The following is a 22,503-nucleotide window of genomic DNA, read 5'->3' on the forward strand; positions in this document are numbered from 1 at the left end:
CATTTCATAGTGTATGTAAGTCAAATTATTATGCTGTACACCTTAAAGTCCTGTGTCAATTATATCTCAATAAAACTAGGGGGAAAAGTCTGTTTGGGAGAACATTTTGCTTAAATATTGAAGTGTTTTTTTCCTTCATAGGTGAATCTAAATGTTATAAGAAATTACATTTGTTAAAATATTTGTTGTAGAAATATGTTTGTACTCACTTGAAAGTTGTAAACTATGTTTACCATAGTAGGTTGATTTTATCCACAAACAGTGTGGGTAATTAATTCACTATGATATCTCTGATCTAGCTTTAATTAACTCAACCTATATAAAGATACTGTGGATTTTTTTTTCAATTATGAGCCTAGCTAATGGTGTATTTCCTCTTTTAAAATAAATATTCGCAAAATACGGCAAGTTTAACAAAAGAGTTTTAAAGCACAATGCTTAATCCCCATTTGTCACCATATCTAAAATGTTGATATGCAGTGAACATGTAATGAAGTAATTTAAACATTTCAAACAAATCTATTAAAGTAAACAATCTTGACTATTCAAACAAAGGTATGGTGTCAAGATGATGGGATTAAACAACATTAAATTTTCTACTGGTAAACTGTTCCTTAAATATTATATTCAATTCTGACAAATTTTAAGACAATATTTAATAATGAAAGTGTATTCCTAATGACTTCCTTCCTTCCTTCTTTCTTCTAGTTCTTTCTTTTCTTTTTTTTTTTTATGGCATCACTTTGAAACTGTATTCTCCCTCATCCAGCTGTATATAGAAAAAAATATGGCCAGCTCTGGCCAGAATATGGTAAACTCCCCGCTTTGCCCTTTTGCCCTCTCTGATTTGAAATAAGATACTTAATCTCTGTGTGTCAGAGTTTCCTCATCTATAAAATGGGAATAAGGATTCTTTCATTATAAAATCTCACTTAATCTTTATAATAATTCTATGATCAAAGAACTAGTCTTATTCTCATTATATATATATGTTTCTGACTTATAATAAATGTTCAGATACAATAGCCATTAATATTATCAGTGCTATTAATAGAATTCATTCTTATTACATTGCTTTTGTGATCTATAGGTAGAAAATTAGAACTTCTAATAATTGTTATTCACAAAGGAGACTGGTTCTTAGAAAATATGTTTGTTAAGTTACTACATTGAGTATACTCAAAAGTGAACAGTGGAATTAACTGACTCTATTCTTTTAGGTGTTCATTAAAGAATTGTTTCATTTCTAAGTAACCACAAACCTACTAAGTCAAAGAGTTCTTTAGTGTTATTACCCAGATAGACTGATCCAGACATATTCACTAATATGGTGATAGTTGTGACATGTCCCAGGAACTCTGTAAGATTGTGGGCTGAGGAATTCAGTGGTGATATTCATTAAAAAAGTCTTCAAAACTTATAGGTATTAAATAATGACAAAATATTAAACATACATCTTCAGAAACAGTATTGGGGAGAGTTTCAGTTTAACAATGGACATTTTATCTTGTTTATTCTCCGTATAACTTTCCAAAAATGCATTTGAGGTGGCCTAATTTACACAATTATAGTTATAATACAACACGAACATATAGAGAAGCACATGCAACTTTTGGGAAATAGTTTTAGCAAACGTTTATCCTCTGGCTTAAAGATTACTGCAGGTTGAATGAATAGCTGTAGCCTATTACAATCCATCACTTTAACTCATCTCCCTAAAATTTCCAAACTGCCATTTCCCCTTTGGCCCATTTCCCTTGGCATCCTATGCAACGTGACACTGTGTGTACTTTGGTGTGATCTTACTTGTTTAGAATTTGGGGGAAGCAGGGAGGGTGAGAACTGTACACAATTTGACCTACACGATGTTCTGCACCTCCCCAGAGATGCTGCCAGAGGTCTTTCTTTCTTATTTTCTTTCATTGCACCTGACTTTAACATGGTTATTGAACCCTTTCTTTCTGTCTTCCCAGTAGGTGGTTCGGGTTTTACACAAGCATTCACCAAGGCCTTCCTCCGTGTCAAGGAGATCATCAGACTGAATTTGGAGTCCTCCTTCCAGCGGAGTCAGAGAACATCAGAGTGCAGGTATTTGTAGTACAAGTAAGAATATTTTATATTTTAACAATTATTCTCAAACATGGAACAATTCTAATAAAATTAAATTAGCAGTTAAGGAATTTTAATTTAAAATATCACATGACACTGATTCATTGAGTGACCACTGTGGGGGAAAAATGTAATCTAACAAATTGAATCTCTTTTCCTGTGGGAAGTCTGAGAGAACTATAATTAGGCGAATTAAAAGTTATGATTTTTTTAAGTATGGAATGTAATTGGTAATAATGTAATTATTAACTAAAATTGAGAGAACAAGGTTCTTCCCTGTACTTTCACTTTATTCTGCTTTTTTCTTGTCCCAGTGCTATTGGTATTAGTATGGCAGACACAGGAGAAGACGAGCAAAAAGGTGCAGTGGCCTGAATATTCTGTACATAAGGATCAGACTCTGTACTGCACAGCAACGTTCAAACACTACAGAGCAATGCTTCTAACACCTCTATGAAAAACCACCAGCTTATTTGAAAAATGTCCTGTCAGTTGCAGACTGATGTTTTCATAACTAAGTAAATTAATAGAAAAAATGATCACACATGAATATCACAACAATGTCAACATGTTATAAAAGGTCCAAACAGATGGTTCCTGCATCGTATCACTGTAGATCAGCAATAAACAGTTCTTAGATTGGGACCAGGTAGTGGATCACATTTGAGGAGGGAATATGAATATGTAAGAAATAACTTCTGCTAATGAAGGCTGCATGTTCCATAATTAGTTTAAAAAAAACCTATGGGGGGAAAAAAATCCTAGCACTGAAAAAACAAATCAATTGATATTCACATATGCAATGACTACATCACAAGAAGTAGCACAACATTTTGTTGCTCACAAACATACATGACAACTTAAAAAATAACTGGTTGTTGGACTCTCATCTATTTTGCAGTTGGGCAAATGATCCTGGAGAGGCTAAAACAGCTTTCTGAGAATAGAGAATCTAGATTTTTGGTCATGTATCAGAGCCTGTAGGGTTTTTTCCATTTTTTATTCCGTTCACTACTGACTCTGAACACTCACCCATGAGCTAATTACGGTGTTCTCATTGTACTACAAAATTTTCTACCACCCAGAGCCTCCATCCTCTGCCCATGGAGTTAAATGATTCAATGACTGGCATTCAGAGGAAAACTTACTTCTCAAAATATTATTCAGTATAGAGTTTTCAAACCAAGCCAATGCTAATTAAAATCTACTTAAAGTCAAGTCTCAAAAAAAAGAAAGATAAATTATTGAGATTTTTTTCCCCTCATCTTATGGCCCTCCATAGTTTGAATGTTCATGCTAAATCAGTGAATTTTTAAAATAATTATTATTATTTTATAGTCATTTCTGATTTAAAAAAACATGAATTACGGACTGAGATCTTTCAAAAGACATTTGCTTTTGATTACATAAATTCTGATTGCTGAAAATGAAAGACAACACACGTGTGTAAAATATAAAATGCGCTTAAAAGATTTTCAGAGGACACTGTAATGAAACATTTCTTATAGTTGGTGCCAGGAATAGCACTCCACTCACTTTAAAACCAAATCCACAATAGTGAGTTTCAGAAGTAGTCTGCTAAATGGTAGTGGTATTCATATCAATGAGAGAACTAGTGCCCTGATGAACAGCTTCTGAAAAAGTTGAAATTACACCTTAAATTTCATAATGTTCACTTTCCATCATGCACTGTGTTGGTTCATTTATTTCAATATTCCACAAGGAAGCAGATGTAGGAGAAAGAATATTAGAACACTGACCAAAAGGAACTCTTAGACCTGCCAGGGGATATGCCTTTAAATTATCAGTGGCATTTCCATAAAAATGATGAAATTTGCTCGAATGAGTTCATACAAATGAGTAAAATCAATGATTATTGAGCATTAGGACAAATAGGTAGCATATTGGAGTAATTATTTCATGTCTCAGGTGTGTTGGAAAGCAAGTCCCTGAAGGATAAGATATTTTACTTTTTAAGAACAGGGGTCCTTCAAAAATGCATTGCCTACAGTGACATGTCATTTGAAAATTATTTTTTAAATAAGAAGTCATATTTTCACGGAAAAATGAACTTATGGACACTAGAGAAGTTATCTGTAACAATTAGAAATTTCTAACTTTCCTTAAAATTTCAAAGAGATACTTTTAAAGAAAATAGCTGATGTTGAAATTCTCAGAGCTTACTCTGAAACTTTTCATTATCCTACACGTCTTCAGAAACAACTGAGAGTGATTTCCTTCCTTCCCTTATTCCTTCCTTCTTTCGCATTTATTGAGCACTTGTTAACGGAAGCATCTAAAAGAGGTGTTTGCCACGGGTTTCTTGTTTGGGTAAAGATGAGAACAGTCATCATCTAGAAGCCCTCAGCCTCAAGATTGAATTATGTGGTTGGCTGTACTTAACCAATAAACTGAAAGTTTTTCCTTGGCCTAAAAATAATTAAATGGGAAATGAGCCCATTTTCCAGTTTCCAAATCAAAGAGTGTAACACATTTGATGAACTCAGTCTTAAAACCAGACACACAGTGCATCTATTGATACACATGTGAAATGATTGTTCTGGAATACATCAGAAATCAGAAATCTAAGTATATGAGTGAATTAAGAGGCATATCAAGAGACTATATGTTTTCCAGTAATGTCTTTGCTCAAAATATATTTATCACTTTTCTTAGTAGATAGCCAGCACAGAATGTCATTTAAATATTTTAAATTTTTTTCTAAATATTTTTTCCTTGAGTATTTCATTTTATGGAAACAGTCTATAGTTATTCAGAACTAAAAGGCTAGTGATTTAGAAGACATGGAACATGTCCAAGGTTTAAAAAACATTAGGTTATTTGCAATGAGGTTTTCGTTTAAGCTCATGTTTCTTTAAGCTTATTTAGGTCAATTACACAAGAAGAATTTTATAAACGTACGGGATTAGGACAACAAAACTAGAAAACATCTAAGCCTGATTACTTCGTAAATATATTCTCAAATATGAGAATTATTTGATCCCTGGTTAATTTAGGGTTACATGGACAAGTGTACATGAAGCCTCCAGGTATTATCGTGGGCGTGATGAAATAAAAACTTTCATTATTTATTCTGAAGTTTTTAAGAGAATTATGACATGCAAGAAGCCGTTTGCTCACAAACCATGCAGACATTTCTGAGGGAATTGAGGATTCTGGTGAAGGTGACCAGGGTAGGACTAGTCTATTAACTTGAAATCCTTCATCTATAATTAACAACACATATTAGCTAGAGCTCAGTTAAAAGCATTAGAGACTTTAGGTAGAGATTCAAATGCTAAATAGTAACTACTGTTTGTGTTAGTGATGCAGAGTTTCTATCTAGCATGAAAGTCACAGAATTAAAAATCACAATTAAATTGCCTTTTCATTTTACCAGGGAATTTCCAAGAGTAATATTAAAGCCCTCCTATCGAATGTTGAGATGTGTTACTAAAGTTCTTGTATCCTTTTAAAGAAACTGTATTAAGGGAAAGTTTTATGTTGAATATTCCTACGTTTTTAAAAATGCAATGAGAAAAACTGGTTTGAAGGAAACATTATGTCATTTGTATAGCATCCCAACAAATCATAATAATTCTATTATTTGCAAATACAATGAGGGTATGGTTAGAAAAAAGTTCAAATTTGTTTCTATATATGGTGGACGAGTACCGAGTTACAGTAGAAGTTGCAGTATAATAAACTTATCTTATGGATTTATAGAATTTGAATTCACTGCTACTTGACTAAGATTTATGTAGAGATCAATACTTATACATGCAGAATGTGATGGACCAATCGCACATTTCTGAAATAGTAGCCCATTGATATGTTTGAAAGAGAATCATCGCATTTGATTACATGCAGCTTTAAAGTATAGCACATGCAAAATCCATTAAGATCCATGTATCCGAGGGTTACTCAGGAGCAATTATCATTAAGAGACGTGGGAGAAGAGAAACAACGAGCAAAGGAGATTAAGAAGAGCTTCCAGTGAAAGAGGAGGAAAATCAGGAGAAAATGGTATACTTACCACAAGTCAAGGACGGAAACACATCAAAGAGAATGGAAAGATAAAAGTGTAAAATACTGCTGCTAATAAAGTACAATGTGAAATGGGATAACGGAATTAAATATTGTGGAGAGGCCTGGTGATCTTGATAAGATAGTCTGATGGAAAGTTCAGGGAGAAAACCTGGTTGGTGTGAGTTCAAGGGAGTATGGAAAGCATTAATTCTTTTGATGGGTTTCGCTATAAAATAAAAAGAAATGAAGTAACAGTTAAAAAGGCAAGTGGGGTCAAGAGAAGGTTATTTTAGGGAGAAATAATAGTGTGTTTATCTGATAATGAAGAAGATTTGGTTATGGGTATTAAAATATGAACCTCAAAAAGTTTTAAAATGTTAGTTTTATACAAATATATAGTGATAGCTCTTTAGTCAACTTAATAATGAGAGAACCAGAAAAATGGTAAAGAAGATTCAGTAAAAAGAGAGGTTGGAAAAAAGAATGTGGAATTAGACTGCAAAGTTATACACTAAACAGATTGAGAGCTTGCAGTAATTAAACTATAATCTTTGGTGTCATCTTTCCCCTATAGGATGGAAATCATCTTTATCTTTCCAGATGAAAATAATTTGCAATTTAAAAATCTGCAAATTAACATCAAACTTTACAGCTTTGGGGTCATTATCGATAGTAAATAGTATGTCAAACAAAATTATACCACTTTTATAATTTATTTTAAAATGCACTAAAGATCAATAAATGGACTGATAGTGGGGTAAACTGACAAATTGATATGTAGTAAAACAAGTAGAGTAAAATATTAACTGTAGAATTTTGGTTATAAGTGTGTAGTTGTTCACTATAAAATTCTTTTAATTTGCAATATGTTTGATAACTGTTTAAATAAAACTTTTTTAAGGAAAAATACATTCCCAATGATTAGATGATTCTTAAGCAAGATTATTAGAAAATACTCTAGTATAATGTTCAGAAAACACAAAATAAACTTCTTACCTTATTTCCAAGTTTGCATGATTTTTCTTAAGAGGGAAAGATGATAATGTAGGGCAAAGAGGGAGGAAGTGCTGAAGTAGAGATCAGTACTCACATATGCAAGAGTGGAAGGGATCCTTTGCATAAATAAGGATGCCGGTCTTAGCTGGGATCACCGTTCATTCAGAAGAGCATTTGGAGAAGCTCCAGCATGGGTGCTGATGAAGGTGGTTCAGGATACAAGGTGGGAGGAGCTTACAAAATTCTCCTCTAAATCCCTCTATTGGAAGCAAGGATTGAGATCTGAGAAGAGGAAAGATTTAAAATAGTCAGCTGCAAAGGTGGGAGAGCATAAGCCATGTGTGTCTCCACCTGTGTTCACCTGTGCAGGTGCAGGTGCGATACAGGCAGCAGGCGGTATTAACCAGAGTCATGGTTTTGCCACATGAGTATGAATGATAGCGTACAAATGTCTGCGAGGCTAAAGCGAATGGCCTTTGGTCTGTGGTGTTAAAGCTTAGAAAATTATTAATGATAAGAAATAAAATAATTTTTACCTAGCAAGAACTAATTCAAGCTAAAATTGAGATGTTTGAGTGGAGCAATTCATCTTTCCATTTCAATTATTCAATCCACGTTTTTGGAGAAGGTTTTCTGCTTTGTAAAATTAAATAGTGGCAATCTTTCTATTTAAGGGCACATGTTTTGGGCTCAGCTCATACATTTCACAACAATACCTGATTTTTATTCTCCATTAATACTGGTGGAAGCACATTAATAACCTTGGTGTAGCAAACAAAATACAGATAATTATGTACTGGTCTACAGATACACTTCTAAACACAGGAGCTGAGGTCTTGTAATTAAAGTCACATGTACAACTTTAAAAGTTAGCCCACAGGGAAGACTAGAAAACATCCATCATGGAATATCCAACTGAGTGTTTGGAACATATTTCATGAAACCTTGCATTTTAAGTGACTTTTCTTTTTAAAACTCTGATTAGCTTTTAATTTAAATCTGAGAAATCACCACTTGTACTTTTGCCTTAAAAAAATCAGCCTATATTATAAAGTTAATTCACATTCAAACTTTCTGGTTTTAAATACATGCATTTAACTCCTCCTTGTTATATTTTAAAAATCACTTCATGCAAATTTAATGAAAAACTAATTACGGTTTCCCACCAGTGTACTTAGACAAAATAGTAATTGTATTGGCCTGTCTTCTTTTCTGTTTCTGTGAAAAGTTGTGTTCCTCAAATGAATCATTATCTACAGAATAATTAAATGTTGCTGATACGGTCTATTCACCCCCCCTTGTACACAAAAACAGTGGAATCTGTCTTCTTAGAAATCTATCTTTGTCATGTTGGATAAGCTTACTGTCCATCACACAACTGGCATCAATCCTTACTCAATTACACAAGAATACAGTACTATATTAAAAGATAAATAAGGTTTAATTTTAATTGCCAAAAGCCTGTGAGTTCATGTTCCATTATACATTAAGAGGATGAATTATTTTTTTTAAAAGTGCTCTCATGGAAAGTCTTATGAGTACATGGGCAGCATTGCTCTGTCTGCAGTCTAGGCTGTACTTTCAGGAGTTTTTAAACCATTTAGGCCATCATGAACACCACCATTGTTTTTCTTGACAGCAAATCTCTGGAAAGACCTGAGAATTTATGACAGCACTGCAGTTAAGTACACGACTAACTCTGACACACTCCAGTGTCAACCAGCTGTTTGGACATGAAGTTAACTGGGTGTCAAAATGCCTTGGGCTCTGCTGGGTTTTTTGTCAGAGATGTGATAAAGGGCTTTCTTCCCAGAAGTGCTTGAGAGAGACTGGAGAATATCAGGTCACAGAAATGAGGACAAGAAGGCAGTATATTCAGGTAAGTTTTCAAATTAGAGACTTACGAACCTCTTGCCGAGTGGTCACCATTGAGTATGTGTGAGTTTGCTTGAACTCCAGAAAGACTGAGGATCTCCTTGAACCCTCAAAAGCCAAGACTACTGATTCTTCCTGCTGTTATTTCTTCTTTTCCAATTGAGATGTCTTTTTTTTTTTTCTTGCCTTATGACACTGGCTAGTGTATCTCTAGTACAATGTGAAAAAAGTAGTGAGAAAGAGCATCTTTGCCTTGTTTATGACCTAGGTGAAAAGCATTCAGCCATTTATTGTTAAATATGATGTCAGCTGTAAATTTTTTATAGATGCCCTTCATCAGCATGAGGAAATTTCCTTATATTCCCAGTTAGCTCAGAGTTTTTATTGAGAATGAATGATGGATTGTGTCAAGTGCTTTTTCTGCATCTAATGAAATGACCATCTGGTTTTTCATTTTAAGTCTATTCATATAGTGAATTGAATAGACTTCATTATAGTGAATTGATAGCATTGACTGACTTTATTTCTAGAACAGTTTTAGATTTACAAAAAAACTTCAGAAGATATTACAGAGTTTACGTATACTCCATGCCTAGTTTCCACTGTTGTTAATCTTATGTTACTATTGTGTGATTGTTATAATTGATAAGCAGCACTGACATATTATTATTAACTAAAATCCATAGTTTATTCAGATTACTTTAGTTTTTACCCTATGTCTTTTTTATTCTCCAAGCTCACATCTAGGACACCACATTATATTTGGTCATTGTCTATAACATTGGTCTGCTATAATAAAAATTATCAATAAATTGGGTGTCTTACAAACAACAGAAATTTGTTTCTCACAACTCTAGAGGCTAGGAAGTCCAAGAACAAGGCACTGGCAGAATCAGTTTCTGGGAAGAACCTACTTCTTGGTTCATAGGTGGCAGTCTTCTTGCTATAACCACACATGGTAGAAGGGATAAGTGAGCTCTCCACAGTCTTTTTTTATAGGGACACTATTACCATTCATGAGAGCTCTGCCCTCATAACCTAGTCACCTCCTCAAAGCCCCATCTTCAAATACCAACACACTGGAGATTTGGTTTCAACATAGGGATTGTTGGGGGATACAAACACGCAGTCTAGAGCAGTCTTGTCACTTCAGAGTCCTCTTAGCTGTCAAAGTTTCTCAAATTTGACGTGTTTTTGATATACTTAAAGTTTTGAGGAGTATTGAAGGGAATTTTATAAGTATTCCCCATATTGAAATTTGTTTGCATTTTTTCTCGTGATTAGATCGAGATTATGGGTTTTTGGCAGATCAGGGAGGTAAAAGGGTCATTTTCATAGAGTCATATCATAATACAAACTATCAATATAATTTATAACTGTTTATGTTGACCTTGATCACGTGGCTGAGGAAGTGTTTGTCAGATTTCTCTACTATAAAGTTATTCTTTTGTTCCCTGTTTTCACACTGTACTCTTTGCAAGAAAAGTCACTATGCACAGGGCTGTTTAAGGAAAGGGAAATGGATTGACTGATTTTTAAATGTTAAATGACATTTGCATTCCTAGATAAACACCACTTGGTCTTTACGTGTTATCCTTTTCATATAATGTCAGATTAGATTTGTGAAAATTTTAAGAATTTTGCATGTATGTTCATAAGCAAAGTTGTCTGTCATTTTGGATTCTTATAATGTTTTTAAGCTAATTTTGGTATCATGGTAATGCTGGCCCTATTGAATGAATTGGGAAATATTCTCTCCTATTAAATTTTATGGAAAAGTTTACTTAGAAATGTTGCTTCCCCAACCCCTTCATTAATTGTTTGGAAGAATTGCCCAGAGAAGCCATCTTGACCCTGAATTGTCTTTGTGAAGGGAGTTTCCAGTTATCCATTTCTGTTTGTTTGAGCTTTGTTAATTCGTGTCTCTCAAGAAATGTGTCCATTTCATCTAAGTTGTGAATTTAACATGACATTGTTCATCATATTCCCTTTTTGCCATTTTAATATCTGCACATTTTTAGTGACGTCACTTTTTCATTCTTGACATTGAGAACTCATGCCTTACCTATTTTTTTTCCTGATTAATTTGTCAAATGATCAGTTTGGAAGTTTAGCAATTTTAATGATCCTCTCAGTGACACATCTTTTAGTTTCCCTAATTTCTATCATTTTTTTCTGATTTGGGAATTCATTGAACACCATGCTGGTCTTTATTATATCCTTTCTTTTACTAATTTTGGGTTTCATCTTTTTTTCTAGCTTTTTTGTTACTAGCTTTTCAAAAGGGGGGATGAGGTCATTGCCTTGAAACTTTTGCTATTTTCTAATATAAGCTGCTGTACACTTCCTTCGAAGTACTGCTCTATCAGCACGCCACAAATTTTGATATGTTTTCATTTTCAGTCAATTCAAAACATTACCTAATTTCACTTTTAATTTCTTTGACTCACGGATTATTTGGAAGTATATTATTTAGTGTCTAAATATTGGGGGTTTTATGGATATCTTTCTGTTGTCACTTTCTAACTTAATTCCATTTTAACCAGAGGACCTCCATTTTATGTTTGAGTTACTTTAAATTTATTAATACTTATTTTATGGTCCTGAATACGTTTAAATTGGCAAATGTTTTCAGTGTACTTGAAAAGAAGGTATATTACGTAGATGTTGATGGAAGGATTCTGTAATTGTCAATTAGTTCAAGTTGGTTAATAGTTTTCAAGTTTTCTATATGCTTACTAATTTTCCATTTACCTATTCTAGATGTCTTAGATATAAAACCACAAGCAAAAGTGATAAAATAAAAATTAAAATAGGTTGCATCAAAGATAGTATTTATTTCAAATCTACAATTCAAAAAATACCACTAAGCTGCTAGTGAAAGCACACTGAAAGTTAGTACTTCTTCCATGCCAGGTGTGATGGAAACCCATCTTAACCCTTGAGGGAAGGTGAGAGAACCAAAGATGAAGATATGAAGTAATGGTGGCCATTTGATTTTCTCTGTAGCAAAAAGCCATTTGTGGAGATGGGAGTACAGATAGTGATAAGCCAGTTTGGAGTGCTATAAATTTGGTCTAGGGCAGTCATGAACAAGAATGTGTGAGATACCATTATTCATAATGGAAACACACACACACACACACACACAACCTGGAAACAAAGCCAATGCTCAGAAAGAAGGATGGATGAATAAATTTTAGAATGTCCATTATGTGAAAATTTGTACAGTCTAAGAAAAGAATTAGAAATATTCTAGGTGACTCAAATCGTTTGCATAGGGTGCTACCAAAAAAAAAGTTTATGTATAATTTGATCTTCTTTTGAAAAACAATTTAAAAAACACTTTGATGTGTATTGTATGTGTACACTATATAGACATGTGTACCTGAGTATACATACATGGCTATGTGTACACATAGCAGTAGATAAGATTCTTTATATAGAAAGGAAAAACTATATTCCCATAGGAATTATGGAGGAGGAGTCAAAGAAAATACTATTCTAAACAGATAAATATATAATTACTTTTTACATTCATATACATGTTGTTTCGTACATGTCTTCCTGAGTTAAAGCAAAAGGTTAAAAATTTAAAAGGAAAACACATACAATATTAATTTGCAATTTAATACAAAGCCCACTGATGAGCACGCCATATCCCTATTATTCCACCTGCCATCTCATACAACTTCATTTCACTCCATGCACCGTGGTCAGGTTAAGCTTCCTACAAACCTGGCTTTGCATTATCCTCGCCCTCTTAGGCAAAATGGCACCATAGGTGTTATACTACCTGCAAACCCCATCAAATTCATTCACACTGTTTTATTCATCATTCCTGTCAGGGCAACCTCCTTACTTGTCAGTATGTTTTTTGAATGCATTTCCATCCTCAACTCTCCAACATTATCATCACTCCCACCAAATCAATATGTTTGCTGTGCCAAATCATTTATTAGGCCTACTGCTGTTTCTTTGATCATTGAAGTTCTTTCAAATAAAATATTCCCCATCCTCCTCTTTACCAGTTCATGTCACTCACTTCCCTTAAAATACCACTTCATTGCAAATTAAAAGACTTAAACCGACCCTTACCCATTGATCCATTTCTGGGATAGTCAATGAGGGTCAAAAAGATTTAGTGACAAGGATGTTCACTGAAACTTTCTAATAGCAGCACTACCGGAAACTGCTGTATGCTTAGTTAGCAGCAGAGAATTAGTTATGTAATTACAGCACATCAATTCAATGACCAAAAAGCAGACGTTAAAAATTGTATTATTGAAAACTGTACACTCTCACAGAAAAAAGAATATATTTAGTGTTGATCCTTAAATTTAAAAGAAAAAGGTTTCAAAACATAGAAATTGTTTAATTGACGGAGTTTTATATTCTGCAACACTACATACAGATATATAATTTGTAAGAAAACACAGTAATTAGTTTCACAGGGTGGTTTCTTACAATATTCTTCGTGACTGGATGATGGTATCACTGCCAAGACCAATTTTAGAAAAGTAATTCAAAGACAATTTAAAGCAAAAGAAGCGAGGTGGGAGAGTGCATGATGTTGAGCTGGCTGATTACTTACAGAAGAGAATTTAAAGTGTTTGGAATGGACAGGCTATATCCTCCAGGAAAGTCTTCCTAAATATTGGTTCTCTTGGCGACAGTTTTGTATAATTATACATACTTATCTAGAAGCAGTGAGTTAGAAATTATTTTCTCTGGCAGATATCTACAGTGTAGATTTTTTTTTTTTTTTGCTGTCAGTTAACTGCAGTCAGCAGAATTTCTATAAAATTTAAATTATCAAGTTAAAAAATGTAAAACCTGATAAGGCAGATGATGAACTAACAGCCCTTTCCAAATATTGTCCTGTTTCATGTAAGTTTAAAGTTTAGAAAATCAAATACTAATTTTCATAATTTCTTTTACCAAGGCAACATAGTTACACAGAGTGAGATGTAAGCAGAAGTTGCTTGGTGGGTTTCTGAGAACTTCTGCTTCTGTAATAAAAGGGACAGATACAGCCTGCACCATTCCTTCCTACTTTGTTCTTGCCTTGAATGCAACTATGATGCCTGGAGTTTTTCAAGCCACCAAGAGGGAAGGACCAAATGGATTGTAGATATTAAATAGAGATTTTCTTAAGTAATTTAACGTAGTACAGTTAGATAAGTGCCTCAAAGAAAAAGTAGAAGGTGTCCACCGGATACTGAAATATTTGATCTAATAAAAACTAATGCATTTAATTAAACAAAATATATTAATATATTTTCATGGTAAATATTCAAACGATCAAAAAGTGTATTAAGTAAAAAAAATTCACAGTGTCCACCTTTCCTCAACCCAAGCTGCAATTCTCTTTTTTTAAGACTATTTTTTCAGAGTAGTTTTAGATTAATAAAATTGAGCAGATTCAGAGGTGTACTTCCCTTTTCAAAGGGAATCACTGTGAATAGCTTGCTCTTTGTTCTTCAAGACCGTCGTTTAAGTATTTATTTAGATATATATGGTACATAAAAGTATACTATTTTATTTTATATGATTTAGCCAAAAATGGTACTATTGCCTTGTTCTGAAATATTCTTTCCTCATTTACTAATGTGACGTGGAAATCTTGTCAAATACATCCATATAGATTTCACCTCATCCTTTTTATCTACTGTTTCGTAAGCCATATTATGAAGGCAAGACTTACTGAATATAATTTAGGTTATGTAAAATTTTTTTGCTATTGTAAGTGCTATTCATATATGTATATATACATTAAAATATGTGAATTTTTGTGCACATCTGTGAGTAATTCTTTGGGCTAAACACCTAGTTCTATAATAGTAACTATAAGACTAGGTAAGCAAAGTGCAAATTTTGATAGTTACTGTCAAATTATCCTCGTAAGAATGTTTTATAAATTTATCTTATCATTGGCAAATGGGATATTGTGTTTCTCCACAACCTTAACCCAAATTGATATCATTAATCACTTTTAGTTATTCTTGCAAATGTAATGGGCAAAGTAAACCTATTTTAATTTGCATTCTCAAATTATTCAGTTATCTTGTTATACATTTACTGAAATACATATTACATTATTCTTTTGTGCAAAGCCTATTCCTTTATTTTGTCTTTTTTCTAGAAACTATCTTTTTGTTACTGATTTTAGTATTTCTTTTAATAGTCCTGATACTAATTTTTAGCCATATTATACAAAGAAAACAACTATTTTATCCAAATATGCCAATTTAATATTTATATTTTCTAAGTATTTCACCTCTACAGAGCATTTAACTTTTATATAGTTAAAACCATCAGTTTTTGCTTTAAGATTTACGTGCATTGGCAGGCTGGCTACTACTAGAAAAATCGTAATAATTATTCACAACTTCTTTCAAATGCTTTTATATTTGGCCCTAAATTTAACTATTTAGCCCATCAGGGAAGTATTTTTTGTGTATATCGTGATTTAGGGTTCTCACTTTGCCTGTTTTTCAAAGAGAAGGTCAGAACATTATTAATTAGTTTGTTCTAGGAAATACCACCATTTTTCCCCTCACTCACTTGTTCAGACTTTCATGATATTTTATGTTATTTTGAAATATTTCAGACATTTAGAAAATCACAGTGAATGATACAGCAACCCCCATTACCCAGCTATATCCAAAATTATTTTTTTTTTGCTTGAGATTAAAGGAAAGAAAGAATCAGTACAGAGAATATTCCTCTCCATTTCTAACGTTATTCCTCTCTCTGAGAGCATTAACTTCCTGAAGGTTTTGTGCACCATTTCTGTTCGTGCGATTACAATTTTTTTACCCTTAAATGTAGCCATTAAAAACAGACAGTACAATTTCCATGTTTTATGCTTTATATTGTGATATCGCCTTCTAGCATGATGCCACAATTTCCCTTCCCACCATTTTACTTCTTTGAGATGTTTTTTCAGATGATTATTTTACAATCAAAAGGTTTTTTTAAATTTATTTAATCATATCACTTCCTGGTTTCTCTGCTGTTATTTCTCTTATTCTGTATCTGCTTTTTGAATTTTTAAATCTACTTTGCTAACCTATATTATCTTGAAGTGTTCCAGAATACATCTGTGGGTGGTTAGAATTCTCAGTTCTTATATTAGTGAAACTGTTCCTTCTCTCTGGAATGCTGCTACAGCAGAGTATAGAATTTTGCATTATCATTTCATCGTCATCTAGTTTTCAGTGGTCTTCTTGATTCTCTTGGGATACTGACTCTTATTTTGTAGTTAATTATTTTAAATTCCCTTTAAAAATCCTAAGATTTTCTCATCAGCCTTGGTTTAATACCTTTTGTGCACAACATGTAGATGTACTTCCTTTTTCATGTGTCCCACTTGAGAGTTGGCGGTTACTTCCTCTGCGAATAATTATAACTTCATGAGCTCTTGATATTTTCTTCTACTGCCTCTGATTATTTCCCTTCCTTTTTCACAGATTTATCTCTTTAGAAGTCTTAATTGATGAATATGTTTTTTATGTTTCTTTTTCATCCAAGCATTTTAAATTCTCTTTCATAATTTTAACCTTCAGCTTTACTGCATTTTCAGTAAGTTTCTTCCAGTTTTTGACTTAAAAAAATCTGCCTATTCCATCTATCTGAGCCTGTCTATAAATAATATTTTCTCCTTGATAATATTTTTCTATTTCCAAGGTATTTATTTGCTTTCTTTTAAAACAGACACTCCCCCAAACACCCAAAGATGTAATACCCAATTTCACTCTCTGAAAATATAAAATATATTTTAAAAAATTCTTGCATCTGCTCTACTAACATTGTGGCTTTCTATGTTATTTTTTCCATTTATCAATTTTGTTTCTTGTCTTTCATGCCATTGATTTTCCTCAAATGCTTGTTGACTTTTAGTTATTCACGTTTGGCATTCCATATTCACCTACTCTAAGGTGCTATTTCTATTTAGCATTAATTGCCTTCAATGACTATGAATGAGTCACAGGATTGCTGTCAAATTCAACATGCTAGCAGCTTGACTTCTGGCCATGAAGGCCTTCGAGTCCCTAACCACTAATAATACCAGTTGGTCTTCTGGAGGGAGGAAATGTTTCCTAATTCTTACAATCCATAGCAAGTATCTCTGCTGTTCACTGCTTGACGTAAACAGGGAACAAAGTTTCAAACCAGTCAGCTAGCTTGACGGGCTATTTTCTCAAATACATTGACAGTCGTCCTGGGACTTCTAATCTGTTTCTTATATCCACTGCCTCTGGGTGACTAAATGACTGTGACATTATTTTTTCCAGTTCCAGGGACTGTGATTCATAGAAAGAGCATCTACTTTGAAAATAAAACACTGAGGTAAATCCTCTACATATGACTTGGGACTTGGGGAGCCATGTGGCCATTGGCAAGTGAATTAACCCTTCTGTGGGCAAATTTCCTTATTTGTAATAACAATGATCATAATAGCTTTATCACAAGTAAGCATTAGCCATACTATATTTTAAAATACTTATAAGAATATTTGGCACATAGTGTCTGCTTTAGAGGTCATAGTTTACTCCATCATATTTAAATGCATTAACTATGGTAATTGGTGAACATTTATCTCATTAACAATTCAGAATACCTATTTAGCTGTTATTTCGGAAAGAGAAAATATCTGAGAAAATGTGGGCACCAGATAGCTAGATTTTAATGGTTAAAAGACTAGAAAATATTCATTGGATGAGGTGTTACAGTGGTAGTTCCAAAGAATAAAAGCTTAATAATTTGGAGGAGGCAATCAAAAAAATAATTCCTACTTCTCAGAATTGGCCTTATATACTGTCTCATCTAGATGCAAATACAGATGATTAACATTATTGCTGCTTCAACCTCAGATTTTATGAAGATAAGCAAGTACTTGTGATCAAGCATTCTTATTATAATCTACAGGAATTCAACAGTTCACGCAACAACTTTGGATACGAAGTTTAAAGAGAATAGGGAGAAAAATTCTTGTAGAAGCAGTTATATTTACACATACCTACAAAGAGAGAGTTTATTTAGAATCCAAATATATTTTCCTTACTATCACTCGGAGCCTTCTTTATGTTACCGGTGAGTGGGGAGCAGAATATGTGACCCCAAAATATGTCACTTTGGCATGTAGATTATTTTAGCTGAAGGCAATCAGGAACTAACAGACTCAGGAAGAATTTGGTTTCTGTATTTGTTTTTTCCTCTTCTCTCCCTTAACTGCCTAAAAGAATTAAGATAGAGGGTCTGTATCAGGAAGATAGCTAATAATACTGGAGACAACATTTTACATCAGAAGCTTATAGCATGGCATGGCAAACATTTATTTACCAAATATTTGCTCTTCCCATCTGCCTATGAGTTGTTCTCCTCTTTGAAGTCCCAGATCCTTGTCTCCTTTCCGTTAGCTTAGGATGGCATATAAGCCTCAACTGCCTGATTGAGAGCTTTATACCTCTGAGTACCTGTATGTACAAAATTAGATTTTTTTTTCCTCCTGTTAATCTGTTTTATGTCTACTTAATCACTAGACCAGCTAAAACACCTATATGGGAATAAGGGAAAACTTTTTCTCCTCTACACAGGCAAGAGTCAGCTGCTGAGGCTGTAAATTAGATGCTATGGTAGAGCTGATTCACCTCTTGCATGGTCAATTTGATTCATTTTTCTACAGAAAACAAAATAAACAGACCAACTGACACAAAGGTTGTTATCTTAATCATCTTACTGTCTCAACTAATGCTGTAGTTTCTAATCCACTGTACGTAATAATTTGAAAACAATCAACGAGATTTATAATTTAGCAAGTTGTTTTATATGGGTTTAATTACAATTTCTTTTTATATTAAGCACTTCATAGGTGAATAGAAGAAACTGAAAATTTTGTTTAAAACTGATAATATGTATAAATCACATATTTTAGGGGGCACATGTATTTCATTACTCCTTCAATAATGAGTTTGAAAAAAATAATTTTTTAAGTGTTAAAGAAAGAATGGAAGTAGAATTATGGGCTGCTTATACACACTAGCTCTGAAGTCAAATTATGTGAAGATGAACTCTGATCTACCCATGTAAAAGCTGCATGACTTTAGGCAACTTCTCTAAGCTCTCTAGGCCAGTTTTTCACCAGGTCTGTGAAACAGAGATAACAACACTTACTTCATAGTGTTGATGTGAGGGTTAACGGAGGTAAGGTACACAAAACACACCAACACAGAGAGAATAATAAGCACTGTGTAAAGATTAACTATGACTATTTTACTTCCACCGATTAAGCCCTTTTCATTCCACATTTTACAGTCAGAACAATGGACAAGTGTGATACATTTTAAGCAGATTTTGTTTTACACAAATACTTAAACTTGGCAAGGGAATTTCACCCAAAGGCATCCTGGTTTTCCTTGTATTTTTTTCACCTCTAAACCAATGTAATGTAAGTACTGAAGAAGAAAACAAATCCTCTAATTTGATTCTCAGTTTAATCAGGGCTGTGAAAATTAGGTCAGTTTTGGGCAAAGAATGGATTTGTAAAACAAATAAACAATTAATTAGCAAGTCAACAGAGACACAACTCCTTTAAATGTGTGATCTTTTTAATTGCAAGTAAAGTTAGAGATGATCAGAGAAAAGTAGAATTTAGGATCAGGAAATCTTTATTATTCTTAATTATAATATGGAAACTTACAAGCTGGCTGACCCCATGTTATAAAAAGGCAAATTTAAGTTAAATTTATGTTGACTGGGTCCTGTGATTGTGATTGTGGTCTCTCTGTTGTTTCCTTCCTTAAATCGTATTCAACACTCAACCCTTACTAATGATGGCTAAAGCCTCTGAATATATTCAATGACTGTATATAAAGCCAGGAATATAAGTAATTTCTTTTACACATCTTTATTTAAGTTTTGAGGCAATTGCTGGATGTGAGTGGCTGAAATTTAAGAGCAGAACATTTTGATGGGCTAATTTTTATAGTATCTTAAAATCTTAAGCTCTTATTCAGTCCCCTTATTTTTTCTTTGGCAGGAAGATTTGTTATTTATATATGATAATGAACTTCGCCTTTATTTTAACACTTGAGCTTAAAGATGAGAGGACCTGAAGTCTGTCAGGATGATTTAGACAGGTATTTATCCCAAATCAGTAGGCAGAGCCATTTCCTTCCTCATTCATTCAAGTGTTCACTCCACCAACTGTTTGTGCCGTGGAGACCATAAGAATGATTGCGTTGGGGACTGTGGGGAGTGGGAGCAGACAAGAGTTATTTGTAAAACAAAAATTACAATTCTCAATCCCCTTGAGCTTTACTAACTGTTTAGCAAAACTGTATCAGCCATTATTGATTCATTTAAAAGATACCTTTAGCTTTACTGTTGTTAATTTCATGATATTCATATCTTTCAATTTGTTGGTTAATTTATTAGGTTCAAGCTTTAAGAGCATTAAAGAAAAATAATTTTATTCTTGCCTATGATAAAACAGTTTGTAAAAGACCAAAACTTCTAATGAAAAAAAAAAACTGGAAAACTTGAGTATATTTTTTCAAAAATTTCTTTGAATGCTTTGAAATGCAGCTGACACATTGGGGGTTGACAGTACTAGAGAGAAGGAAAGAACTAAAGCTAAAACTCTGAAATCTTCAATATGCAGCAAATTTAAAGTTCCAAAAGAAAATAACTGCTAACATAGCATTCTATATCCAACAAAAATAAAAATGGGATAAACTTGGAACTTGCGATTTGCAGATACTGACTACTACATATAACATAGATAAACCACAAAGTCCTACTGTACAACACTGGAAATTGTAAAACATGTTGTAAATTACAAAATGCAACATTATAAATTAACTATATTTCAATCGAAATTAATAAAATACATGTAGAAGAATAAAGCATGATAGCAAAAAGTTGAGAATGAGGTAGAGTTAACATGTTCTAACATTCTAGCATTACGTGGGAAATGCTAAGAGTACTGGTAGCTTTTAATATTTTTTAAATAAATCAAGAGCTAGAGTAACCAGAAAAGAATAGTGAAAGAAAGATAGAAAGAGAGAGAGAAAAAAGGAAGGAAGGAAAGAAGGAAAATAGAGAAAGAAAAAACTAAATCTAGAAGTGACTTGTGACTCATTAATTCTACTCTTGGACTGTACAATAGAGATGTGTACTTATGTGACCAAAGGGCACATACAAGGGTCTTCTTAGCTGTATTACTTGTGAAAAACACCTAAGAGTTCAACAGTAGGATGGGTAGATGAACTACAGAGTCATACAGATACTGAAAAATATGAGAATGAAAGCACACCTTTTTCATGCAACACAGATGATTCTTACAAAATATTGAGTGAAAAAGCCAAAAGAACAATGTTTATAAATATAACTAATTTATGGACAGCAACATCAGATGCCGGTGTAATGGTTCCCTTCAGTTAGATAGGCTAGGGACCGACACCAGGCCTCTGATGTGCTGGTAATGGTCTAGCTCTTCATCTGGTTGGCAGATGCCATGATGTGTTCACATTACAAAAATTCATTGAATTTATGATGAGTAAACCCTTCTGTATGTGTTATATGTCAATAAAATTCATGGATAAAAATAAATTGAACGAAGTACATCCACTGATATATATTTATGCTAAAGGTTTTAAAAATATTTTTACTTTATCATCAGTGTCTTTAATGAAAAAGCTCTTCAATGATTTAACAGTGTTTTGATGTATATGAAAATGGTTACTAATGAACAAATGATGAAATCAACTCTCACGGTTTTATTACCATCAATTTATCTACATTAAGCTATTTAAATGATGCAGGCTTCTATACAAATATCAAATGTATCTATACAAATGCCTCATCAGATATTTCAAACATTATAGGGTACTTAATTAGAAAAATCAATTTTCCTTAAAATCAAAATATTTAATAAAATGTATTTTAAACAGTATTTTCAAATTAAATGAATCGCATTGCTTCACAATTAGATCCCTAAAGAGAAGTGACAAAGCAGAAAAAAAAAGAAAAAAAGAAAGAAAATAATAATACATATGTACTCAAAAAAATGGTTACAAAGTTGCAAAGACACACATCATAATCCAACCATCTGTTTGTGGGAATAATACCCAGCTCTTTAATTATCATTTCTATCATAATTCACCTCATAAAGAAAATAGAACAATTATACTTATCTATCATCCCCCAAAAAATCCCTCTGTAAAAGGTAAGATTCAAAAGAGTAATTCATTTGTTTATCCTGTTTCCTTTTCTCATTTTTGTAATTTTTCCTCCCTCCCTCCCTCCTTCCAACTTTCCTTTCTTACTTTCATCAAGCCTTTCTTCCTTTCTTTATCCTTGATCTTTTCGTTAAAAAAAAATAGTCTGCAGATGAAGGGCAAGATCACAGTTCAGCACAATGACATTTTGTAAATTAGCAAAAGGGACCCTGCCTCTGAGTGGACACAGTCCAGGTTATCCAGAGGA

At 33.2% G+C, this 22,503-nt stretch overlaps 1 long non-coding RNA gene across 2 annotated transcripts in view; it reads right to left on the reverse strand.

The window, feature by feature from the left end:
• The window catches only part of LOC116285062 (uncharacterized), a 1,093,935-nt gene that overhangs the window by 518,470 nt on the left and 552,962 nt on the right, over window positions 1-22,503 (reverse strand). For both annotated transcript variants that reach the window (XR_004194719.2, XR_012063121.1), the window contains exon 6: window positions 7,229-7,416. This is a non-coding gene — a long non-coding RNA (uncharacterized lncRNA). The remainder of the gene's footprint in view (window positions 1-7,228; window positions 7,417-22,503) is intronic.

Source organism: Vicugna pacos, chromosome 22 (assembly GCF_048564905.1).
Source record: "Vicugna pacos chromosome 22, VicPac4, whole genome shotgun sequence".
In the NCBI taxonomy this organism is placed as follows: domain Eukaryota; kingdom Metazoa; phylum Chordata; class Mammalia; order Artiodactyla; family Camelidae; genus Vicugna; species Vicugna pacos.